This window comes from Triticum aestivum, chromosome 3B (assembly GCF_018294505.1).
Source record: "Triticum aestivum cultivar Chinese Spring chromosome 3B, IWGSC CS RefSeq v2.1, whole genome shotgun sequence".
Classification (NCBI taxonomy): domain Eukaryota; kingdom Viridiplantae; phylum Streptophyta; class Magnoliopsida; order Poales; family Poaceae; genus Triticum; species Triticum aestivum.
Genome location: NC_057801.1, coordinates 313,483,756 through 313,506,233, shown reverse-complemented (window position 1 = coordinate 313,506,233; position 22,478 = coordinate 313,483,756).

The following is a 22,478-nucleotide window of genomic DNA, read 5'->3' as shown; positions in this document are numbered from 1 at the left end:
ATAGATATTCAAAGTGTGATTACTATAAAAGTGGCACTAGTTGAAGCATAGACTCACAAATATAAGCATTCCAATTTCTTAATGGGAAAAGGTAGCAAGACTGTTTCTAACCACCTATTTGAAAGGAATAAATAACGCAACAACGGCTAATGTCAAGAAGGCATATATAGTTTTTTCTGAAAATTTGAGCCATTCCTGACCTTTCCTCTTCTTTTAAGAATATTATGTGCAGTTCAACTAAAATAAAATGCCATCACCGCCTTGACAATTTAGTGACACTGTACAAAAGGAAATGACTTAACATTACATCATGATGTCAGGTATGTAGTCGACATGAATTAGAGACAAACATACAGACCTCCTCCAATAACATAATGAACATTAGTTTTAACAAAGGTGTGACTAGCTTTACCGAGATAATTTGAGTGAACTCTACACCCTCTGTTCCTTAATATAAGATGTTTTCATAGTTCAATTTAAAGTACCCAAATGTCTAGTATTTAGAAAAACAGGTAGTAGTTTTGTTGAGCACATATCTGGGAAAGCTTGCCACACTTATATATGTCCATACGCTAATGCAACACCATTCGAATAGTACAAATATACACTAATCCAGTGTCTAGCGCAACAGTAGAGTAGTTATTTTATTACAGGGCATAGTACAATGGTTTTACTAAACAGATTTCCATAAGCTCTAGCACTAGAAAATTTCTATAAGAATTAAGAATACAAAATGTAAAGGTGACAAGTTTCAGCATTGGTATACTAGCTGTGCAAGAGCATTAAACCAAATACAAAATTCTGAAGGTAACTAGCATTATTAACTAATGACAGTATAAAAAAATTGCAAACCATGTACCTTCAAGGTAAATATCATTTCGAACTTGAGGGGACCTAAAAATTCCTATCCCAATCTTGATAATCGGTCAAACATAAAAACTTGATCGAACGAATCAAGAGAACAGTCACAGGAGGAGGTGCCCACTTTGACCTTTCCTCTTACTACTATACAAAAAAAATTGACTTATCTAATGAAAGTGAGGTATGTAATCTATAAGCATTAACAGTGCAAAAATCTGAAGGTAGTAACAAGATTCATCATTGGTATACTAGTTGTGCAATAGCATTAGAATGCCTTAGCTGAAAAATCTTTAATACATCCATAATCAACAGCTAACCCTGAAATAATTCAGTGGCATTAAATGGCATTGCTTAAATTTATCAGTGGCATTAGACTGATGGCGGCATTAGATAAATGTGGCATCACTTTAGCAGTAGCATTGCTTGACTTGACCGTTGGCGTTATACTAACAGCAAAAACGTGGCAATAAGAGCATGGGAGGCCCATTCGGACAGTGGGTGCACCAGTACGATGTACCTCCATGGACGCATAGAGTGGTGAGGGAGGTATGGTTACCCAGAGCAACAAATATCCAGGCAGCATATGTGGATTACATCCCATTTTTGTTCTCTTTAGCCATCTTTTTCCTATGTGAGGACAACAAACCGATCGACCTGGTTATTCTTTACTGTGTTGTCATGCCTTTCTAGCCTTCTTCAACCAAGAGACACGAGACTTGTTCCTTAGCTACTGATTTTCCTCTTTTCAACCTAGATGTGGGTTTGATGCCTAGTCTCTTGGACAGTACAGTCTCCCTTCCCTTCCTTATTCAACCCAGACATGGATTAGTCGTCATGAAGTAGGGTTTCCTTTAATAGTGCAAATTAAGGTTTTTGTCTGCGTGACCAGCAGAGCAGAGGATAGCAAATTAGGAAGATGGTGGAGTGGAAAAATATCCACATGCAGCGACATGGCAGACGGGGCAATAGAACAAGGGTATGGTTCGAAAAGAGGTAGCATACCTGAGGGTCGGCGGGAAGTGGCTTTGCTTGTGGTCGTTGTCCTCTGCACACACTACAGCATCGAGCTTGGGGACGGAGGCCATCCCACGCGGGCGCTAGTTCTATGAGGACGGCCTTGTCGTCAGTGCATGACCTTTCTTGCCGAATACGAGTGCATCAACGGTGCATGTTCTTTTTTTCCCCGGTGGATCTGTGACCACCGGTGAGGAGGGAGAGAGAGGCCGTCTTTTTTAGATCTAGAGAGAGGGTGATAGTGTGAGAAGCAAGTGGGCAGCCCTTAGCAAGAAAGCGCTGAAGCTCCAGCCTATATATCTTTTTTATACTACTAGTACTAGAGGTGGAATAGTGGTAGAGTAGTTTATATTTTCTCTGCATACAGTACCAGTTAGTTGTGCTTCAAAACTAAATAGCACGCCATTAAAAAAATAAAGGTCGATAACTAATGCGGCACCTCGGGCCAACGCTCCAGATCGCATTTTGCATGAGAAATTACGCACCATGTTTCGTTGACATGTGGTCCCGTTCCAACATGTCAGTGAGACGACGGCGAGTCCTTTTGTACAATTTCCCAACGGACGTCTATGTAGGTCGGGGCGCCTTTTCTTGTACCATGGCAACCGTCCACCGCCTCTTCGCCTTTCCCTCTTGATTTGGAACTGCTGTCGCACACTCTTCCTCCCTCCTCCATTTGCCTTCACCCTTCCTTATGCCATTGTTTGATTGTCTTCTCCATGGAGGGAACAGGCCGGAAACAACCCCGTTATTCTTGCCCCGATCTGAAAGATGACGTGGTGGAGGAACTCATTGATCGGAGCGGCGTCATCACCTCGGCTAGCATGGCAGGTTCGTTCAAGACCATTATCGACTCAAATAATAACATCATTACAAGGAACCCAAGGGTCCAGGAGCAGTTTGATCTCCCTTATCTTCTTCGCTATAAGCCTGTTAGCATGGGCGCGGACGATACGTGTGATGTCAAGATGCCATCGCTTAAGGGTAAGGCCTGGTCTGGCGCAAATGGAGATTGGGTTGTTTATATTCGGTACAACTGTGAGTGGGAACTTGTGAATGTGTACACCTGTCAGCGGATTCCACTTCCAAAAATCTCAGAGTGCCCTGAGGTTGAGCACTCAAATGATCTACGTACATCCAAATACGATCATGGTGGCTGTCGTCTACGGAAGATAGCGATTTGTCGAGTTCCCAACTGCTCTTGGGAGTACAAGAACTATGAAGTTGTTGCTATCTTCGACAAGCTTGTTGACGTCATTACTACTTCCACGGCTCATCCAGGGATATTGCTCAAAAATCAATTTCTGTACATGGATGAGTATTGTGATGAAATTCAATACGAGGGTCTTGTGTTTGCTGCCACCACTCGTGGCACTATTTTTGCATGGGATCCTTATGCTTTCGGTACGTTTGTCTTCCACCGTAATTATAATTGTTTCATCCACATGATGCGGTTAGCAAGTTTCCCTTTACTAATTAACCTTCTTGTGTTTCCAAGGTCCTGCGAAAATTCCACCACCTATACTTGAAATTTTTTATAACCAAGGGGGAGATGATGATGGTGACGATCACGAGCATGAGGACGAGCAAAACTTATATACTCAGTGGCGCCTGGCAACTAATTCCGATGGATCACCTCTTCTTGTCTGTATATAGTGCACTGAGATTGTTACTACTGAGGGAGCACGTGTTGTCTCCCAAGGTCGCCCTCTTTGGACCTATTCCAACACCCGTTGCAGGGTATTCGGATGGATACTAGTGTGCTAGCACCAATACCTTCTCCCTGGTTCAGTATTGATAGTCTTGGAGAAAACATGCTCTTCCTTGGACCAAACTATCCAATGATGGTGAAATGTGATCCAGCGGCTGTTGACACAACGTTACTACCATTTATGAGAAGCAACTGTATCTATACCTCGGACACTGCGGTGTTTCCCTACCCTGGTCCTAGTATATGCCGCTTTAGCCTGGATGATCAGTCATGCGTTGCTCTCAATATTGACAATAGCTAGCCCTTCCCAGAGCACCTATGGTTCAGAGGAAGCGTTTCCAACACTGAGCATTGGTCGAGATGAAGTTCATTTCATTGCTTGTTATTTGTTGTGTGATGAAAACTTTAGTATTTGTAGAATGTTTTGTTGGAAATAATCTATAATACAACATGTATCCTCGTTGTCGTTGTGTGTTGATGACTTGTTATATGTAATGAATGGTACATTAATGCATGTCATAAACTCAATTTATGAATGGTTTTCGAGTCACTTCTTCGAGTGTGATTATCCTAGTAGTATAGCCAACATCCGGTTAGTATATGAAGTTGCCACATCACATAGAGCCAACCTAATATTGGAGTATGCTAGCCCTCCACCGGCACGCTGCTTGAAATGGCGAACAAAGTGAGAGGTCGCGTCACCTTGTGTCCAGATCTGAGATGCCACGTCTACCAGATGAATGACTCCAAGTTCGACCACCGTAATGCTAGGTGCGAGCCGAGGAACACTGTTGGAGAGACCCCCTCATAATTTTCCTACATTGGTTGTTTGATTCATAGGATAGAATGCTATAGGATTTTTTTCCTATGTAATCATGTTTTAATTGGCAATCTAGCATCCACTCCAACTTTTGTTTCACTTCCTTTGTTCCTACGAAGAGAGTACTTGCTCTAAATGATGTGCCGCTGCAAGAGCCGCCTATATTAATTAACCATGCTCTAAAAAGGTGGACCGGCTTTGGCTATAGTAGTACTGTACTAGGTTAGCAGGTGACCTTGCGCTTGGCTCTTCTCCTCTTCCGGAATTCGAACAATAATGATGGTACTACAGTAGTACTTCTTGCAATCTGACACCAAATAAACTGATGCACGTCCACCGCTTGTAAGCAAAAGTTTCTCCTCGTGCTGCGAGCTACCGCGCACGTGTTGGCGAGGGAGAAGGCATAGTAAGCAAGCCTCTCAACGAGTTGACCGGACACATAAAAGTTATTTAGTACTCTCTTCAAAAAGGGTCGACCATGTCCATGGCTACCATCATGTTCTCTATCATTGAGTATGTACACTATTCATGTGCCATCGAGGAGAAAAAATATTGCGTAGTACTAGGTGCCATCGAAGTGCACGACTCACTTGCTCACTGCATATTATAACATCCCAAAATTCTAAATTTTCGGATGTTATAATAAATATATAGTTTTGATTGATTGATTGTTTGTTGTGTGATTGATTGAGTGAAATTGAGTGGAATTTGAAACTTTTTTTGAAAGTTGAATAAGAGGGAATGAAATGACTTTCCCCGACTTTCACTTTGCCTTTTGATATCCATGAATTCAAATTCAATTCAAACACAAAACCCTAGAGAGAAGATGATATGACTTTTTCCATTTAAATAAGTAAAAAGGGTTTTGAAAAGATTTGAATTCCCTTTGGAAATATTTCAAATTCAGAAACTTTATGCAACTCAATGATTTTCATGAGGGAAGATAAAATGACTTCTTCAGATTATATGAAATATGAGTTGGAAGTTAAAAAGAATCAAATTGAAAGTCATTTGGGATTATTTTGAAACCCCCTTTCAATTTGTTGTTATTTGTTTATTCAAATTATTTTTCTTCAAAAATAGAATATATTGAAATAAGTGTAAAATGATTCCCTTCCATGGAAAATTAGGATAAAATAAATCTTCACGAGAACCCTACCCCGAGTGCACCCCTTCCCCAAGCCTCATGTCCTTTAAACACCCGAGGTCATGCTCTCCCGTTTCCCTTTGAAAACCCACGCCTAAGACCACCTCTAGACGACGCCCTCATTGTTCCAATCTAGGCCGGCCAAGCAGAGTTCATCGCTCGACTCCGACCGCCGGTGAGCTTTCCGGGACCCCTCCTTCCATACTCTACTTCCCCTCGGGATTATGCATCTATTTGACATAACCACGCCACCCAGGGAACACCGGAACCTCGTCCTCAACCTCGTCCGCTGTAACCGGAGCTCCCGGTTCACAGGAGCTTCTCGAGTTACCCCGCTCGCACTGGACATCCCCAACCTCCACCTTCAACAAAAATCGGACCCCCTCGCCTTGCTGCACCGTCTGGACATCACCTCCGCCCTTGAAGATCACCGGAACCCCGCCGCCGGCCGCACCCCTCTTCCCTGCCTACGCACTGGTTCTGTGTAAGTCACGTACATGTTAGCTCCTTGTTTTTTTAATTATTCCAAGCCTTAAGTGCTAGATCGGTTGGGTTGGTTTAGTACACGGTTTATTATGGTTTAGATCGAACCGGTTTGCCGGTTTTATATTTTAAACGTACGTGCACGTTTCTGTAAAGTTCCGGCCGAGCGACGGTTAGTTACAGATCGCTCAGCTCCTAGCACAATAGACTTCCCCGTTTTTTTCCGTTTCTGAACAAAAAACCCAGAAAGTTTCAATTTTAGTTATTCTATATCTTTTATTTTATAGATCCAAATTGAGTGATTCTTTTTGCATTATGTCACAAGTTTGTTGAAGTTTCTGTTTGTGCAATTGGATTTCAGGTTTGAGTAGTTTAAATTTGAATTTGATGGAATATGTTCAAATTAGTATTTTTACCATAACTTGAGTTTAAAAATAGGTTTTTCATTAATTCTTTTTTCTCCTGCTCACTAGGAACTTTTTTTATCCAGTAGTATTTAGTATTTTACTTTTAGGTTAATTTAAATTAGGTTTTTAGGAAAACAGTAGTGTTTTACTTATAGTTCTGTTTTAGGCTTTTCTTTATTATTTTTATTAGTTTTAAATTATTATTTTTGTCACTCTTGATAAATTTATCTTAGTTTCTGTTAGTCAACAAAAGAAAATTTTGTTTTCATTTTAAAAATTTATTTTATTTAGTTTTGTATAAAAACATGTAGAGGTCATAGTTAGTGTTTCATAAAAGCTTTTTATTTGTTTCTTTTTGCAAATAATTTTTTATGAAAAATACTTTCTGTTAACTTAGTTGTTTTACTTTTTATTTTCTATTAATTTATTAGTTTAGTATTTTAATTGCTGTTTTGTTTTTACTTAGGGTAAAACTATATTAGATGTTTGCAGCAAAGTCATAGATCTTCGTTAGTAGTTTTTCTTTCTAGTTTTATTTGAAGCTTCCTTGGAATTTGTTTGAATTTTGTTATTGAGTTTTATTTGTTGTTTTAATTGTTATTTTGAGTGCTAGAAGTTGTTTGCTAGAATGAGTGCTTATGTGAATGCTATGTTTGACTTGTATAGATTTTCTTTGGAGAGTGACGAATAGTTCTATCAAGTTTTGTGAGAGCGTTATTATCTTCATCAAGTAATACCAGGCAAGTTCAATTTGACCATGTTTTCATATCTATGTTTTTATTTGCATCTAGTGTCATCTTCGCAACAATCCCTCCAGTAGTGATATTGAATCCTTGTAGTTGAGTAGTATGCATGAGGTAGGAACCCATCACCCTGTTACCAAGCCCGGGACATTATTTATTTTAATGCTACGCTATAGTAGACGGGGTTGGTATGAGAGATTCGGGAGTGGTGTGAGAATTGAGGACTCTACGCCAATGACGACAACTTCATGATGGCATCGGCATGGACCGCATCTTGAGGACCTCAAGATTTCGAGACTCAAGACAAGAATTCAATACACACTACTGGGTGAAGGACGGTTGACGGGCACCCTAGAGAAACCAGTGGATGCCCGAGATGCATGGAGAAGCTCCATGACATCTTGCGGAAAGCTTCACCCAGACCCAAAGAGACGGAAGAATACTTCATGCCCGGAAGCTTACCTGTGCAACCGCAAGTCACTATGGGCTTTGGCTTGGTTGACCTCAATTGTGACTCTGGCTGGGACGGTGCTAGCAAATGTAGAACTACGGTAGGATTGGATGAGCACCGGACAATGGTCAAGGGAACTCTTCGGAAGACCATGTTTTGGTCATCTTGTTCTCAAACACCGTGAAGTGCGAGAACGTAAAGAGAGGGATCGAATCTTGCGCGTAAAGTGTACAAACCTCTGCAGAGGGTTAAAACCGAATCGATTAGCCGTGTCCCCGGTTATGGACAATTTGAGCCTCTGGACTTGGATCTATCTCGGAACTCTCAACACTAGATTGATAACTTAATTGTGGGCAACTTATGATGATTTGGGCTATGAGACATCGGTTGGCGGAACCATGTCATGATAGAAAACTCCATAGTACAGACTCCAGTTATTCCATTGATGTAGGGAAAATAAAACCAGCTTTTATGAAAAACAAAACTCGGACACAGAGCCACAAAGCCATATTGCATATAGAAAAGTTTTATCATCTGCTTTCTCTTATTGTGATCTTGCCGGTACATTCAATGTACTGACCTACACGGCTGCAACGTATCATGTTGCAGGATTTTATACAACGAGTGAGTTTCCTTGATTGGATTACGGTCTACACTCAACCTGCCGATGGCGTTGATGGGACTCCACACCCGATTGTTTATTTCCGCTGAGACTTATGAGGTATATATCAGTTTTACGTTATTTATACATGTGATTGCATTTTGATATATACATTGATGTACTGTGTGTGCCAGCATACTGATCCAGGGATGGCACAGATACATAGAGACTTGACCGTCTAAGGCCTGGTCGCTATAAATATCTCCATTTTCTTGCATGACACATCCACCTTGATGCTAGATGTCCCGTGTGTCAGAAAAAGGATGAAGAAAGCTCATGTCTTAAACGAAAGAGTGGAAGAACATAGATTCTCGACGACTGAGACGGAGCAACAAACCTCGTGATGGAGCGTATGCACTCATAATATTTTATATAATTCAGCGATATAAGATCAACCAAATCTCTCCATGTTCCTATACCATTCTATAGTATGAGAATAACTTTGAATGTAAGCCACTGATTCACTCTATCCAATGGTCATAGTTGGAAAATCCAGAAAAACCAAGCATTGGATCAACTCTTTTAGCACTCAGATTGTTGCCGCCTGCCCACCTAGCCCACCTATATGACTGCTCATGTGTGATGACCACAGGAGCTATCCACTTAGATTGTATGTTAAAAAATAAAGGTCGATAACTAATGCGGCACCTCGGGCCAACGCGGCCAGATCGAATTTTTCACGAGAAATTACACACCATGTTTCATTGACATGTGGTCCCGTTCCAACATGTCAGTGAGACGACGGTGAGTCCTTTTGTACAATTTCCGAACGGACGTCAATGTAGGCCGATGCGCCTCTTCGTGTACCGTGGCAACCGTCCATCAACTCTTCGCCTTTCCCTCTCGATTTGGAACTGCTATCGCACGCACTTCCTCCCTCCTCCATTTTCCTTCACCCTTCCTTCTGCCATTGTTCGATCATCTTCTCCATGGAGGGAACAGGCCGGAAACGACCCTGTTATTCTTTGCCCGATCTGAAAGATGACATGGTGGAGCAACTCATTGATCGGTGCGACGTCATCACTTAGGCTAGCATGGCAGGTTCGTTCAAGACCATTCTCGACTCAACTAATAACATCATTACTAGGAACCCAAGGGTCTAGGAGCGGTTTGATCTCCCATATCTTCTTCGCCGTGACATTGCTGACCGGCGCACGTATGATGGAGGCCTCGCCATGTGCAAGTTGATGCCGCTTGCTAATGATATGTGTGATGTTAAGATGCCATCGCTTGAGGGTAAGGCTTGGCAGGCGCAAATGGAGATTGGGTTGTTTATATTGGGTCCAACTGCTAGTGGGAACTGGTGAATGTGTACACTAGTCACTGGGTTCCACTTCCAAAAATCTCAGACTGCCCAGAGGTTGAGCACACCGATATTCTACACAGGTTCAAATACGATCATGGTGATTGTCGTCTATGGAAGGTAGCAATTTGTCGATTTCCCAACCGCTCTTGGTATTACAGGAACTATGGAGTTGTTTCTATCTTCGACAAGCTTGTTGCCTTCCTTCATGGTTCGACTGGATGGATATTGCTCAAAAATCGGTTTATATACAGGGATGTGTACCGTGATGCAATTCAATACGAGGGTCTTGTGTTTGCTGCCACCAATCGTGGCACTGTTTTTGCATGGGATCCTTATGCTTTTGGTACGTTTATCTTCCACCATAATTATAATTGGCTAATCCACATGCATGTGTGTTATCTAGTTTCCCTTCACTAATTAACCATCTTGTGTTTCCAAGGTCCTGTGAACATTCCACCACCTATACTTGGAAATTTTTATAACCAAGGAGGAGATGATGTGGATGATGATCATGAGCATGAGGGCCCATATACTCAGTGGTGCCTGGCAACTTATTTCGATGGATCACCTCTTCTTGTCTGTGTACAGGGTATTGCGGATGATACTAAGGAAGGAGGTGTCGTCTCGCATGGTCGCACTCTCCAGATCTATTCCAACATCCGTTGCAGGGTATTCGAGATGGATACTAGTGTGCTAGTGCCAACATCTTCTCACTGGTTCAGTATTGATAGTCTTGAAGGAAACTCAATCTTCCTTGGACAAAACCATGCGATGATGGTGAAAGGTGATCCAGCTGCTATTGACACAACGTTACTACCATTTATGAGAAGCAATTGTATCTATACCTCGGACATTGCTCTGCCTCCCTACCGTGGCCTTCACAATATGCGTCCTGACATAGGCCGCTTCAGCCTGGATGATCAGTCATGTGTTGGTCTTGAGATTGATAGCGGCTGGCCCTTCCCAGAGAATCACTTATGGTCCAAATCAAGTGTTTCCAATGCCGACGAGTGGTTGAGCTGAAGTTCATTTCATTGCTTGTTATTTGTTGTGTGATGAAAACTTTAGTATTTATAATGTATCCTCGTTGTCATTGTGGGTTGATGACCTGTTGTATGTAATAAAATGATATGCATGTGATAAACTTACTAAATTTATGAATTTCTTTCGAGTCGCTTCTCTGAGTGGGTGATGCGACGAGGCAAAAAAATATTTTCCGAATACATAACTGTACGTGCATTGCAACAGGTTATCGGATGAGGCCAATCAACAATAGTACACTATTTGTACTAGCTTCACATGCTTCGAGCATCGGGCGGGTGTTTTTACTGTAGCTGTGAATCCCATCATCCCAGGTCCTCGGATGAGTCCAGTAGAAATTGCATTATGATGTTTGGGTTCAAACTTTCAAAACTGCTGCACTACCTCTACGTCCACATATACGTCATACAACAAGTTTTAAACTTGAGACCAGCCACCGACCCTTACAAAGAACATATTTTAACCTAGCACAGACTCCGGGAAATTTGGCCACAGTGTGAGGTGGGCCATATGTTAATGTGTTTGCTGTATGTAACCAGCACCTCGAATCCTTGATACTATATAGTAGTGTGGCATGGGCCAGAACAAGCATTCACGTCCAGGAGTACGGCACACGCCACCAGTACGACTTCCATTTGACATATTTCATGGAGTCCGTGCTACAACTATCTCTTCAACCTCGTCATTTCTCTAACTCAGCCATCGCACGGTGAGCGAGGTGGGGGTTTGCCGATAGTCAATTTCCTCAACTGCGGGCCCACTTGTAAATCCGACTCCAACACACGACCCCAAAGGGACCTCCGTTTTGCCCGGATTCTGTCCGTTTCGGTAGGGCAATGGGGTCGTGTCCGGGCCATTTCTCGGATGCGGTGGCCGTGCGCCCAATGCGCGGACGCATCCCGACCATGTACATTTTTCTTTGATCTTTTTTTCATCATAGATTTTTGGTACATGGAATTACAACACCAAAATTTGACTAGAAAAGCAAGACCAAAGAAAACAAGAACCACAAGAATACATTTTAGAAGATATCCAACTTCCATAACTTCTCCTATAAGTTGGATTAGTGCCTTCTCGATGCATTCATTGTTGATCTGCGGAAGCTCGATCTTGCGTGCTTCTTTCTTATTTGAGTGTAAAGAAGTAGGCGTTGCTTCCTCGCATCTAGTCTCATGTCTAGCCTCTATTATATCAACAAGTCCACTAGTCTCATCTCTAGCCTCTATGCTAGCTAAAAGTGCTAGAATATCTACTAAATTGTGCTCTATCGGTATATCGATGTACTCTTCTTCCCAATACCAAAACTTGCTTCCATTCTACACAATAAAATTTTAAGTTAGCACAACTAGTCTAACCCGAGAGCACAACCAAAGATTTGGTCGAGTTCTTCCTCCTTTTACTGACACGTGGGACATCCAGCATCCAGGTCATGTCATGCAAGAAAATGGAGTGGTAGTTGAAGCCACGTGATGTGCATCTTGGGTTAAACTGTAAATAGAATCTCACTACTCTTGAGTAACTCCAAAAGCAGCCACCGAAGATCTTTATTGGATTTTTTTTCATCACAAGCACGTCGAGGTGAAAGATGTGCAGGTTCGGTGGGTCCTCTTGTGTTTTCACTGGCATGTGGGACCACATATGAGAAAACAGATGATGGGATCTGTGCGTCTGCTTGCTGGCTGAGAAGAGAGATAGAGGAGGGCTAAGCACGGACTCTAGGAAATTTGTTCTACGTAACCAATACCTCAATATAGGCTTGATATAGTGGGGTGGCATGGGCCATAACTAGCATTCATGTCTAGTAGTATGGCACACGCCACCCACACGAGTCCCATCGGACACCAATTTTCTTGGAGTCCGTGCTACAACCATCTCTTCTCCCTCCTTTTTCTCAGCCATCGCGTAGTGGGCGGGGTGGGGGTTTGCCGATAGTCAGTTTGCTAAAATGCGGTCCCACTTGTAAGTGAAAATGGAACACAACACACATTCCCCCTTGAGCGGCGTGCCGGACCAACTGTGTGGAGGTGTGACATGCACATGACGGGCTTTTCCTTTTGAACTTGTAACTTGTAAATTTTGGTTCTTCTCCATGGCACGACCGATAGATAGAAATAACGATTTCCTTAGAGTAATGAGATGTTTGGTTCTGGCGCGGTTCATGGATGGAGTACGTATGAAAATTATGAAGTTGATGCGAAAGGTAAGATAATTACTAGTAGTACCATATACTACTACATGGATTTGATAGAAAGATAAAGATACATACGGATCCATCAATGACATCCTCACGCCCTAGTGCACCGGGTCACCAACCGACGTGTGAGGAGTAGCGACGTTAGTGGCGAGCTCAACGTGCTTCTGAACAATGCCGTCCAAGGTTGCCCTGTGGTCCAAGAAGGCCAGCATCCTATCGTCCTCATCTTGCATGTAGTAGTCCTTATGGATGACTTGCGCGTAGACGTGGGTGATTATGTTCATGGTGTTTTGCTGCGCCAAGCATTGCACGGAGAGCGTGACCTCGAGGTGGACATTCTCCAGTGCGATAGCGGGCAGTCGCAGGGCCACCAGTGCATCGAAGAGGTTGTCACCATAGAGGTCATTGAGGGTGGTGGGCATCAAAGATCCTGGGCGCGTGGGCTGGAGGCGTACGTCAAGGTCGTCCGCGAGCTTCTTGACGACGGTGAACTTGTCGAGGAAGCCGACGAGGACCTCGTCAAACAAGGAGACGAAGCTGTCATCCAAGCGGGCCCTCGTCTTGGCGGCCTCACGCACTACCTGGAGACGTTCCTCGGTACCGGGCCGCAGGCTGGCATCATGGACCATCTGGCATAGCCAGCTGATGCTCGCGCTCATCGCCGCCATGGGTCTAGCTTCTAGTCAACTGATCTTGTGATTGGAGTGATCACTCTTGCCCTTGGTTAGGGTGCATAGGTGCGTAGGATTTGGTACTAGATTAGACTGGCGGGGAGCCTTTATCTGAGAAGTGTATATTGCATTGAATTCACGTGAGTGTTGGCCATCTACTCCTCGGCCCTCTACTGCACCTGCCTTTGGCTGTATGACAGGTGGGCCAGCCACCCGTTGGGCCCACATGTCATACACCCAAAGGCAGGTGCAGTTAAGTCAATGAAGCTGCGTTCCCCTTCGTGCCGGTGCAGTATAGTCATCTCACCGGACCTCTAGTTGGGGCCAAATGAGAGAACTTTGATGTTTACTGGTTTATTGGTCCCCTTTGCATTTTGCGCCAAGTCTTGACCTTTGATTTAACTAATAAAATGTTAATGCATGTAACCAAGAATGTTGTGTAAGTCACCTTACGAAAACCAAATAATCCCAAAACACTTAGGCACGGTACATTAACTCCCTCCTCGTTTCTTATTTTGTGACATATCAACCAATGAGAGATGTGGGGCATGTATGCTTTCAATGACTTGAGACTACCAAACAAGACATGAAGTGGTTAGTTCATTGCATGTAATCCTATTAATTAGCAAAAAGACATTAAGTTCTCTCGCCGATAGGAATAAAACAATACACCATGTATTTATTTACAGAGGGAGTAGTACATTTTTGTGACATGCATTACTAGATATTGCTAGTCAAATACTAAATCCAGATGGACGTGGTAGTACTACTAAATCCAGACGGTGGTGCTAGTACTAGTAGTAGTACTACCAATGTTGCTCCTCACAGTGAAGTGACAAGACCCTACGCTGGTGATGACACCTGAGTATAGGTGCCGTGTTCGGCATACCATAGTCAGCCTCACAGTCGGCAGTCACTATCATCATGGCTGTAGAGCTAGCATGATTACAACTAGCCGTGTTCGACATAATTTCTTGTGCGTAGATGCCCGTGCATTGCACGGAATACCAAAGACTGGGGGTGGAGGGCACCAGCGGCGGCCATCACGCCAGATTGTTTCATGGCCTTCTAGATGTGGTGGGGAGGAGATAAGGCTGATTGTGAGAGAGAAGGAGTTGTTTGTAAATAGGGAACAAGTGCGTGCATCTTTTTACAAAATTGGAGAAGTTTAGTTTGTATGTGTCAGATCTAGATCTGACGGCTATTGCTGAAAGATGGCAGGCACACCATCATCACCAACTCAGGACCTCTTTGGTTCGCAGGATTTTGAAAACGCAGGAATACGACACGACAGTATTACAAGTTTCAAACTGATATTACAAATGTTAGGAGTAATGCTGCACCTACGAAGAGGGAATTATTAGGAAGTTTACGTAAGAACTTTCGTTACTTTAGGTGGATGCAGCATTATCGTACAAACTAAAATCCACCGCGCTGACAAGTCACTAATGGGCAAATAAATTGTTGAGTCTCTGGCCACTTGATATTTCAAAAACAAATTCAGCTTCTGCGGAGACTCATTTAGGCTTAGACGCTTGTGGTGATCAGCACACCATTCATTGTTGCGCCAGAGAGCGCCAAACCTCATTACCTTGAGCACACTTGCCTCCCGAACAAAGAACCTGGCCAATTTAATCTCAGATGTGTTGCCTCGATAGTCGATCAAATCAATTTCTATAAAATGGAGATCAAGGCATTCGATGAGATTGTTATAGTGTAGCACATTTTTCACTTTCGGGTCTTTTTTTATCTGCAAAAGAAGAGAACATATTAGAGCAGCTGGCTGTATAAGATTGCCGTGTCATCAAGAGGTACCAATATCATTTGCTCATATGATAGGGTTGGCTGGCTAGTGATATTTTTTCACCCTCTCTCTCTCTCTCTCTTTCTCTTTCCTTTCATTCACCTAGGAGCACGTGAAGAGATTGGCATTTGTTGCCTTTCACTATGTGGCCGATGCCACATTTCTCAAAAGTATGCCACATAATACGCATCGATGTCAAATTAAAAGGTTTTGGCACCGCTCTCGCGATGTGAGAGAGTTGGCACTGCTGTGCACACAGACCCACATGTATAACCAAATCAATCAAACCAACTACACTAGCTTCTCACTCTCCCAAACAAGTGTTTTTATTGCCTCAGTCCTCTCTCTCTCCCACGCAAGTGTTTTTTCATTGCATGAGTTAATTTGGCGCCAGAGCAAAGTAGGTGATCCAGATTGGGGCACCAGGTGAGGAATGGAGGGGCATCGATGCCAAATGAACCACAAGTGAATTTGGCATGTGTTTTGGCCTACATAGTGGAGGGCCTGCGGGTGTGCACGAGTGCGTCCTTCTGTGCATGCCGCCGCGCAGTTGTGAATTGTGTGCGAGTGCATCCTTCATGCGGAAGAAGTGTGTCCTCAATGCGCCCTCAATTTACTAGCGTGCGGGGTGCTACCCCGAGTGGTTTCAACTTTTTTTACTTCACCGTGTGTCAGATGGGCCTCTAGTTTACTTATTTTTGTTGGATATATGCCCTAGAGGCAATAATAAATTAGTTATTATTATATTTCCTTGTTCATGATAATCATTTATAATCCATGCTATAATTGTATTGATAGGAAACTCAGATACATGTGTGGGTACATAGACAACACCATGTCCCCAGTAAGCCTCTAGTTGACTAGCTCGTTAATCAATAGATGGTTACGGTTTCCTGACCATGGACATTGGATTTCGTTGATAACGGGATCACATCATTAGGAGAATGATGTGATGGACAAGACCCAATCCTAAGCCTAGCACAAAGATCGTAGTTCGTATGCTAAAGCTTTTCTAATGTCAAGTATCATTTCCTTAGACCATGAGATTGTGCAACTCCCGGATACCGTAGGAATGCTTTGGGTGTACCAAACGTCACAACGTAACTGGGTGGCTATAAAGGTGCACTACAGGTATCTCCGAAACTGTCTGTTGGGTTGGCACGAATCGAGACTGGGATTTGTCACTTCGTGTAAACGGAGAGGTATCTCTGGGCCCACTCGGTAGGACATCATCATAATGTGCACAATGTGACCAAGGGGTTGATCACGGGATGATGTGTTACGGAACAAGTAAAGAGACTTGCCGGTAACGAGATTGAACAAGGTATCGGTATACCGATGATCGAATCTCGGGCAAGTACAATACCGCTAGACAAAGGGAATTGTATACGGGATCGATTGAGTCCTTGACATCGTGGTTCATCCGATGAGATCATCGTGGAACATGTGGGAGCCAACATGGGTATCCAGATCCCGCTGTTGGTTATCGACCGCAGAACGTCTCGGTCATGTCTGCATGGTTCCCGAACCCGTAGGGTCTACACACTTAAGGTTCGATGACGCTAGGGTTATAAAGGAAGTTTGTATGTGGTTGCCGAATGTTGTTCGTAGTCCCGGATGAGATCCCGGACGTCACGAGGAGTTCCGGAATAGTCCGGAGGTAAAGATTTATATATGGGAAGTCCTGTTTTGGTCACCAGAAAAGTTTCAGGTTTTTCCGGTAACGTACCGGGACCACCGGGAGAGTCCCGGGGGTCCACCAAGTGGGGCCACCAACCCCAGAGGGCTGCATGGGCCAAGTGTGGGAGGGGACTAGCCCCAGCTGGGCTGGTGCGCCCCCCCACAGGGCCCAAGGCGCAGGGAAGTGGCGAAGGAGGGTAAACCCTAGGGCAGATGGGCCCTAAGGCCCACCCTAGGTGCGCCTCCCCCCTCTCCCCTTCTGGCCGCCACCCAGATAAGATCTGGGGGCTGCCGCCACCCCTGGGGAGGGAACCCTAAAGGGGACGCAGCCCCCTCCCCTCCCCCTATAAATACTTGAGGTGTGGGGGCTGCCCAACACACGAGACCCTTGCCCCTGGCGCAACCCTACCTCTCTTTCTCCTCTTCTCCCGCAGTGCTTTGCGAAGCCCTGCAGGATTGCCACGCTCCTCCATCACCACCATGCCGTCGTGCTGCTGCTGGACGGAGTCTTCCCCAACCTCTCCCTCTCTCCATCACCACCATGCCGTATGTGTGTTGAACGCGGAGGTGCCGTCCGTTCGGCACTAGGATCTCCGGTGATTTGGACCACGACGAGTACGACTCCTTCAACCCTGTTCTCTTGAACGCTTCCTCTTAGCGATCTACAAGGGTATGTAGATGCACTCTCCTTCCCCTCGTTGCTGGTTTCTCCATAGATAGATCTTGGTGACACGTAGGAAAATTTTGAATTTCTGCTACGTTCCCCAACAGTGGCATCATGAGCTAGGTCTACTGCGTAGATTCTTTGCACGAGTAGAACACAAAGTAGTTGTGGGCGTTGATTTTGTTCAATATGCTTACCGTTACTAGTCCAATCTTGTTTCGACGGTATTGTGGGATGAAGCGGCCCAGACCGACCTTACACGTACTCTTACGTGAGACAGGTTCCACCGACTGACATGCACTTGGTGCATATGGTGGCTACCAGGTGTCAGTCTCTCCCACTTTAGTCGGAACGGATTCGATGAAAAGGGTCTTTATGAAGGGTAAATAGCAATTGGCATGTCACGTTGTGGTTTTGTGTAGGTAAGATTTGTTCTTGCTAGAAACCCATAGCAGCCACGTAAAACATGCAAACAACAATTAGAGGACGTCTAACTTGTTTTTGCAGGGTATGCTATGTGATGTGATTTGGCCAAGAAGAATGTGATGAATGATATGTGATGTATGAGATTGATCATGTTCTTGTAATAGGAATCACGACTTGCATGTCGATGAGTATGACAACCGGCAGGAGCCATAGGAGTTGTCTTTATTTATTGTATGACCTACGTGTCATTATACAACGCCATGTAATTACTTTACTTTATTGCTAACCGGTAGCCATAGTAGTAGAAGTAATAGTCGGAAAGACAACTTCATGAAGACACGATGATGGAGATCATGATGATGGAGATCATGGTGTCATGCCGGTGACAATGATGATCATGGAGCCCCGAAGATGGAGATCAAAAGGAGCAAAATGATATTGTCCATATCATGTCACTATTTGATTGATGTGATGTTTATCATGTTTATGCATCTTATTTGCTTAGAACGACGCTTGTAAATAAGATGATCCCTCATTAAAATTTCAAGAAAGTGTTCCCCCTAACTGTGCAGTGTTGCGAAAGTTCGTCGTTTCGAAGCACCACGTGATGATCGGGTGTGATAGATTCTTACATTCACATACAACGGGTGTAAGCTAGATTTACACACGTGAAACACTTAGGTTAACTTGACGAGCCTAGCATGTACAGACATGGCCTCGGAACACAAGAGACCGAAAGGTCGAGCATGAGTCGTATGGAGGATACGATCAACATGAAGATGTTCACCGATGATGACTAGTCCGTCTCACGTGATGATTGGACACGGCCTAGTTGACTCAGATCATGTAATCACTTAGATGACTAGAGGGATGTCTATCTGAGTGGGAGTTCATAAGATGAACTTAATTATGCTGAACATAGTCAAAAGACCCTTTCCAAATTATGTCATAGCTCGCGCTTTAGTTCTACTGTTTTAGATATGTTACTAGAGAAAATATAGTTGAAAGTTGACAATAGCGATTATGAGATCAGTAGAAAGCTTATGTCCTTAATGCACCACTCAGTGTGCCGAACCCCAAATGTCGTCTATGGATGTTGCGAACATCGGACATACACGTTTTGATAACTAGGTGATAGTTCAGTTAAATGGTTTAGAGTAGAGGCACCAAAGACGTTTTCGAAACATCGCGGAACATATGAGATGTTTTGAGGGCTGAAAATGGGATTTCAGGCTCGTGCCCACGTCAAGAGGTATAAGACCTCCGACGATTTTCTTAGTCGGAAACTAAGGGAGAAAAGCTCAATCGTTGAGCTTGTGCTCAGATTGTCTGAGTGCAAGAATCACTTGAATCGAGTGGGAGTTGATCTTCCAGATGAGATAGTGATGTTTCTCCAAAGTCATTGCCACCAAGCCGCTAGAGCTTCATGATGAACTATAACATATCAGGGATAGATATGATGATCCTTGAGGTACTCACGATGTTTGACACCGCGGAAGTAGAAATCAAGAAGGAGCATCAATTGTTGATGGTTGGTGAAACCACTAGTTTCAAGAAGGGCAAGGGCAAGAAGGGATACTTCATGAAACGGCAAATCAGCTGCTGCTCTAGTGAAGAAACCCAAGGTTGAACCCAAACCCGAGACTAAGTGCTTCTGTAATAAGGGGAACAGCCACTGGAGCAACATTACCCTAGATACTTGGTAGATGAGAAGGCTGGCAAGGTCGATAGAAGTATATTGGGTATACATTATGTTAATGTGTACTTTACTAGTACTCCTAGTAGCACCAGGGTATTAAGATACCGGTTCGGTTGCTAAGTATTAGTAACTCAAAATAAAAGAGCTACGGAATAAACAGAGACTAGCTAAAGGTGAGCTGACAATATGTGTTGAAAGTGTTTCCAAGTTTGATCTGATCAAACATCGCACGCTCCCTCTACCATCAAGATTAGTATTAAACCTGAATAATTGTCATTTGGTGTTTGCGTTGAGCATAGACATGATTGGATTATGTCTATCGCAATACGGTTATTCATTTAAGGAGAATAATGGTTACTCTGTTTATTTGAATAATACCTTCAATGGTATTGCACCTAATAGGAATGGTTTATTGAATCTCGATCGTAGTGATAAACATTTTCATGCCAAAAGATATAAGATAGTAATGATAGTACCACTTACTTGTGGCACTGCCATGTAAGTCATATTGGTGTAAAACGCATGAAGAAGCTCCATGTTGATGGATCTTTGGACTCACTCGTTTTTGAAAAGTTTGAGACATGCGAACCATGTCTATTTGTGTATACGCATGAAGAAACTCCATGCAGATAGATCGTTTGGACTCACTTGATTTTGAATCACTTGAGATATGCAAATCATACCACATGGGCAAGATGACTAAAAAGCCTTGTTTTCAGTAAGATGGAACAAGATAGCAACTTGTTGGAAGTAATACGTTTTGATGTGTGCAGTCCAATAAGTGCTAAGGCACGAAGTGGATATCGTTATGTTCTTCCTTCACGGATAATTTGAGTAGATACTGAGTATATTTACTTGATGAAACACAAGTCTGAATTATTGAATGGTTCAAGTAATTTCAGAGTGAAGTTGAAGATCATTGTGACAAGAGGATAAAATGTCTATGATATGATCATAGAGATGAATATCTGAGTTACGAGCTTTGGCACGCATTTCAGACATTGTGGAAATTGTTTCACAATTAATACCGCCTGGAACACCATAGTGTGATGGTGTGTCCGAACATCATAGTTGCACCCTATTGGATATGGTGCGTACCATGATGTCTCTTATCGAATTACCACTATCATTCATGGGTTAGGCATTAGAGACAACCGCACTCACTTTAATAGGGCACCACGTAATTCCATTGAGACGACACCGTTTGAACTATGGTTTGGAGAAACCTAAGTTGTCGTTTCTTAAAAGTTTGGGGCTGCGACGCTTATGTGAAAAAGTTTCAGGTTGATAAGCTCGAACCCAAAGCGGATAAAATGCATCTTCATAGGACACCCACAACAGTTGGGTATACCTCCTAATTCAGATCCGAAAGCAATAGGGATTGTTTCTTGAATCGGGTCCTTTCTCGAGGAAAGGTTTGTCTCGAAGAATTGAGTGGGAGGATGGTGGAGACTTGATAAGGTTATTGAACCGTCACTTCAACAAGTGTGTAGCAGGGCACAGGAAGTTGTTCCTGTGGTGCCTACACCAATTGAAGTAGAAGCTTATGATAGTGATCATGAAGTTTTTGGATCAAGTCACTACCATACCTCGTAGGGTGACAAGGATGCGTACTACTTCAGAGTGGTACAGTAATCCTGTCTTGAAAGTCATGTTGCTAGACAACAATGAACCTACGAGCTATGGAGAAGCGATGGTGGGCCCAAATTCCGACAAATGGTTAGAAGCCATGAAATCCGAGATAGGATCCATGTATCAGAACAAAGCATGGACTTTGGTGGACTTGCCCGACGATCGGCAAGCCATTGAGATAAATGGATCTTTAAGAAGAAGACGGACATGGACGGTAATGTCACCGTCTATGAAGCTCGACTTGTGGCGAAGAGTTTTTTCACAAGTTCAAGGAGTTGACTACGATGAGATTTTCTCATCCGTAGCGATGCTTAAGTCCATCAGAATCATGTTAGCATTAGCTGCATTTATGAAATCTGGCAGATGGATGTCAAGACGAGCTTCCTTACCAGTTTTCGTAAGGAAAGGTTGTATGTGATATAATCAGAAAAGTTTTGTCGATCCTAAGGATGCTAAAAGGTATGCTGGCTCCAGCGATCCTTCTAAGGACTGGAGTAAGCATCTCGGAGTTGGAATGTGTGCTTTGATGAGATGATCAAAGATTTTGGGTTTATAGAAAGTTCATGAGAAACTTGTATTTCCAAAGAAGTGAGTGGGAGCACTATAGAATTTCTGATGAGTATATGTTGTTGACATATTGTTGATCAGAAATGATGTAGAATTTCTGGAAAGCATATAGGGTTATTTGAAAGGTGTTTTTCAATAGAAAACCTAGATTAAGCTACTTGAACATTGAGCATCAGGATCTATGATGATAGATCAAAAATGCTAAATGGTACTTTCAAATGAGCACATACCTTGACGTGATCTTGAAGGTGTTCAAGATAGATCAGTCAAAGAAGGAGTTCTTGCCTGAGTTGTAAGGTATGAAGTTAAGACTTAAAGCTCGACCACGGCAGAAGAGAGATAAAGGAGGAAGGCCGTCCCCTATGTTTCAGACATAGGCTCTATAGTATGCTATGCTGTGTACCACACCAGAAGTGTGCCTTGCCATGAGTCAGTCAAGGGGTACAAGAATGATCCAGGAATGGATCATTGGACAGCGGTCAAAATTGTCCTTGGA